This window comes from Silurus aristotelis (assembly GCF_946808225.1).
Source record: "Silurus aristotelis genome assembly, chromosome: 1".
Classification (NCBI taxonomy): domain Eukaryota; kingdom Metazoa; phylum Chordata; class Actinopteri; order Siluriformes; family Siluridae; genus Silurus; species Silurus aristotelis.
In genome coordinates, this window is record NC_139574.1 from 27,834,335 (window position 1) to 27,840,020 (window position 5,686).

A 5,686-nucleotide genomic window follows, 5' to 3' on the forward strand; every position below is an offset into this window, starting at 1 on the left:
TATATATATATATACTGTATATATATATATTGTATATATATTAGTTGCAAAAAAAAAAAAAAAGTGACTCCTTGAAAGTTTCTCTGGGAAAATGCTTCCATATTCCCAAAGGGCTCCAAATATCTAACTAACTATACAAAGAATAGCAGAACAGGCAGATGAGAAACTGCTGAAGTTGTGATGTTCGTAAGTTTTTAATGTGCAATTACCACCACCCACTATTAAATGTGTTTTCAATTGCTATCAATGAATTACTTTGTATGAGAGATTTGTTAAAGTTGCTTAGTTCTTATAATCTGAGCCTGATGCCATCATACTTTCCAAATCCTCATCAGGAAGGCCTTCTGTCTGCAATTCATTATACCCACCTGTAGGTTTACCTTGTCTTAACTGAACTGAATGGTTTATGAGGACTTGTGTGATTCCCCCCCCCCCACACACACACCACCCACTTCCCTGGTGCTTAAATGCCACTTTGGTTCCCTGGCTCTTAAATTTCCCTGGGTACAAAAAAGTAATAGAAGTAATAAGTAATAGAGTTTGTGGGAACAAACAGTGCGCTCCTCTCAGACACAAACTGAGAGGCCCGCAGGTAATACTGAACCCCTGGAGAGGTTTGCTCAGATGCCGGCCTGGTTGAGGGCAAGTTTTGGATTACTGTTGCACAGTGACAACACGATTACCACACAATGAACGTGCTTGGGCACAGGAGCTCAAACGCCTTGTATGTAATGAACACCGGCACCATTACAACGTGATACCTGGCTTTGGTGAAGAACAGACTGCACCCGTCTTCTTCCACTGCAGAACTTAGTACTGCCTCACCAAGATTCAGATGTTGACTGATTCTCTTCTATGTTTAAACGAAAAAAGGAAGGATTCCTTGTCGGAAATGTTCAAGTTTCAAAGGATAATGTCTTCTCACTGGAATAAATCCCCATGGGATCCCTCCTACTGCTACCAGTTGATCATTCTTTCAGGAAGAATCTAAATAGTGTATCTAAGCTAGCTTACAATTCTTCCCCTTTGGTCCTTAACTCTGGCCATATGGGGCAGCTACAAACCCATGTGGTTATGATAAAGAAACAGTGATAGCTTCTCTCCACGCTTTCTCACAGTACTTACTACAGAAACACACTGTTGCTTGGCAAAAGTAGGGCAGTCTTACTGATGGCCACATGCAGTGATGATGAACAAGAAAAGAATTCCATGCACAGGTTTATGACGATACATAGGAGAAACAAGTGTATTAGATTAAAATTGTATACTTTATAAGATTTATAAGAAGGTATATAAAATATTTTTTTTTTTTCCTTCACTGGTTTAAGAACTCTACTTTAATGTCAGATTTAACCAGAAAGCTTCCAGGTTGTGCATAAGCATAAATTATCCTCTTTTTCCTTTCCAAAGGAATAACTATTGTTTGATTGAATACACTGGCAAAACATACGAAAATACTGGTCCTGCTGTACACTGTGGTGTTGCTAAATTATTTAAATATGGGACAGGCATGAGGTAATCTGTGTTCTATCTCTGTTTGGAGTAGACTTTACCTAGCATTAAATTTCATCAACATGCCATGTTTTATTAGATACAATTATTTTTCATGATTCACAGTGGTGCTGAATGCAATGAAAATGTCATGCCCATGTTTTTTTTTTTCTCCAGCCTTTTTTTCAATTCCCTGGTCTCTATATAAATTCTGGACTACTCTGTATTGTCCTTTAATCTTCTTGCTTTACAGCAGATGACGACTGTTCTGTTTCTCTGTAATCTGACTACAGCTTGTTTCATGTAAGCAGCTCTACCACAGCCCCTTCATTCTGCGTGTGCAGAAATGGCAGCTATTCTTTCTCTCCACAATATTTTCATCTGCATGTTGGAACGAATCTTCGGAACAAAACACCAAAACATTTGCAAACATCTGTATGTCGGTGTATGAGTCAGTCATGCATTCGCAGAAGTGAAATTCACTTTAGTTTGCGAAGTCCTTTCAAGGAAAGGCAACTCCCTGGGTGTGCTGTTTGACTGTAGGTTTCCAAACAGCTGGGGGACATAATTATCTGTTCAATGTCGCTAACCGAGTGTACTCTGCTTCCGTCAGAGGGTTCTCAGAGGCACTGCTCTTACACACATTGTGGACAATAAGGACTCTGTAAACCCCTCTCTGTCTAGGGCTTTCAGCCAGAATGGAGCATCATGTCGGTCCAGAGCAGAACTGGAGTACTGAAGCAATCCATCTGGGCAAAATAATGTTAGACATGGGTTGATATTAGTTGCCTAGGTAATTTGGCAATGAATCCATATTTCAGTGGATTGAAATCAGTTACATTAATTTTCAGATAAATAACTATTATTATAAATGTACATAACCACTGAATAAAACATATGTAATCCCTAATGGTGCAAAAAAGTTGTTAGTCTAGGAGGGCAGTCTACCTCTGCCCAAGACAGACACTTTGTCTTGGGAAGTTTTGCCACGTGATGCTAACAGCTGGACAAACAACTGTAAAGCAGCTAAATGGCCACTTGTGTGCCCTATTGCAACACACTCTGAGCTCATTGCAGTTGCAAGGCATAAGTTGCATTTGTTTTTGAGATCACTGTACTTTAGATGTACAGTAAAATATCTTAAGACTTAAATGGGATAGAGTGCATCATACTGAGACAGTGCATGTAAACTATGAAATAAGGTTTTATATTAATATAACAATGAATATTTGGGGTAAATATGCAAAACCTACAATAATATGTAGTAATATTTTAGGTTAATATAAAAAGCATTTAGGAAAAATACACACGTTTCAATTCTGAAATCTGCTGTTGCTGTTTTTGTTTTCTTTGCAGCGAAGGCTAGATTGATCTGGAGCCTCTAATTTCTTTACAAGTCCTCTTTCCAAATGATATTCTACACCAGACGATTCTGACATCAACAGATTCTAAACAATATCTGCACTGCAAACCAGCTCCAGAATGCCATGAACAGCCATGGTTCAAGCTTGCACACTCAATAAAAACTATGGGTGACAGGTTAGCTGATCCTGATGCTTTTGATCTTTTCATAGCCCCTTTATAAAGTTAACAATTATCTCCTTCTGTACATCCTCACTGACCATGAAACCATTAGAACAGCATGACTAAATGATATTTGCCTCATCGTACCTGGATGGACAACCTGATCAGTGGACAAGAGGATTTGTATTATCTCCATGCAGACTACATATTTGTTTGCTATATCATTCTTCATGATTTATGGTCAGTAAGATTTTATTCTGGTTAGATGTGCAGTGGGTCCAGACTTAGTTCTTGGAACTCTAGTTGTGGGGTGCCATTTAAAATCACTAATCTAGTAGGTAGAATGTTTTAGAGGTAAGAAGTAACCAAAGGAAGAAACCATGAAACCAGATATTTGGAGTACATTCTATCGATCCACATTAACCTGAGCTCAGGATTTGTCAGGGAACCTTGGATAACCGAGGCTCACCAAAACTTACACACACACACACACACACACACACACACACACACACACACACACACACACACACACACACACACACACACACACACACACAAAATTATAATCTAATTTTCAGAACCTTTCAAAATAAACATTTCCTTTTAGACTATCTGTTTAAGAAAGTGGTCATATACAAATTGCCAGACTGGTTCATGCTAAAAGGAAGATTATAGTGAATAAACTCACAGTTCTTTAGTTCTGTTTTACAGCCATGGTAAGTACAAAATACACCAAACCACATGCCAAAACAAGGGATCACATCAACACTACTTTGAAAGGTTCTACATCTGTCAGCCAAGAACAGGAACCTGTGAATATAGTCTTATACAGGCTTATAGAAAGTGGACAGTTGAAGCTTAAAAGAAAAAAACCCTTCCTTTTCCATCTCTAAATTCAAAACTGTCCAGTTTCTGTAAAACTGTGCTCACTGTATTCTCAAGAGCGTAAATGGAGGTCTTGACTTTTATCTGTAAGATTTTATGTAAGATTTTATGCACTGCTGCCAAATGATGACATGATTAAATAATCGCATGAATGAGCAGTGATATAGGTGTCACGGTTTGGGTATGTATGATAGATAATATTCTTAAGCATTTTGATAAAAAGTGCTTTATCTGTAACGATAATCTAAGACCAACAACAAACATGTAAGAGTGGAGCTTCACATTCTGTATTGCAATAAAGTGTGCTAGCTAGAGAGGTGGAGGTAAGGGGCACTTTGAATAACAGTGCAGTGGCTCCTTCACCCATTCCATGGGCTAAAATATTACTTGGATATACAGAAAGAAATACAGTAGTACCAACAACTAAATATGACAAATTTTATTGTATAATCAAATCCTAATTTACAAAGATGTTACATAATTATTAATACTTGACTATTTTACTTTACTTTTACTAGGATTTACTTTTACAGCAATCATTGCAATTTTCCCATGGTCAACTGAGCCAAAAGTTGTAGGTGTTTTAGGCTTGTTAAATCATTGTTTAATTATGCCCTGCAGCTGAGGGAATGTTTGATGATTAGTCATTTTGACTAATCTATAAGGATTCAGAGAACCAGATTTGTGGCTGTGCTCCTTTTTTCATCTGCTGAAAGTTAAGGTTTCAGTCCTGCTTGGCACCATTTTCTCATCCTTAGAATTTCACCATATACAGTGGGGTCCAAAAGCCCAAAAACACAAAAGAAAATGCTTTTATTTGCATGATTTACAAATTAAATGCAACCTGTTTTATTACAAATCAAAGCAGTTAAACCTGAGTGAGGAGTAAAAGGTTTATATAATTTCTACATGAATAATTGCTTTAATGGCAGTTTGTAGTTATGCTGGCATAAACGCCATAGGTTTGTATAAAGAGGGATGAATTATTCAAGCTCAAATCCAGGTAAACAATGTCTAAACAGGTTCTTCAGTGGGAAGCATGGTTTTTAATTTTTCTTAAGAAATTGTTCCTATTTACATTATGCAAATATTAAAACTCACTTGTCAAAAGAAAAGTAGGATTAATATTATACTTTGGAAATCTACTTGCACGATCATTTATCAATACTTCAATTCACCCATTCCAGTTATAAATTAAAAAAGAACCACAACAGAATTTCACAACAGAATTTTAGTGCATTTTCACAGACTTTTGGAATCCACTGTATCTGTTTCCTTCTATCATTTTTTTGTCATAAGTGGAAGAAACAATTATAGATGGTAGCCTAAGTGTCTTTAAAAGTGACAGTTAACAGCTTCTGCATTATGCATGACGAATATGACTTCTGGGCCTGGGTGTTGTTTGAACCTTTAACTGCTTTGATCTCTCACGCACAGCTTCCTTCAGTTTCATTCATTTCCATTCATCAGCAGATTCTATGCAGGCTCACACATGGTTGCTGACTTTCATGCTGCCGCTGTCAGATAATATTTAAAAACCAATGTATTGTCAGTCACTTGCACTTCAATGTGTTAGTATAAATCCAAGACAGGAGTGGTGTACACGCTGTGGTTAATAATTTTAGTCAGTCTGAATAATTGAGCCACGCTAAAGAGTGGACTGTTTCATCTCCAAGAGTCCGGCTCAGGGGATTCCAGTTATCCAAACTGTGGTTTTGTATGAGCTACGCTATGCTGTACGAGATGGGATCCTTTATGGAGTGAGACTGGTGATGTGAATAGG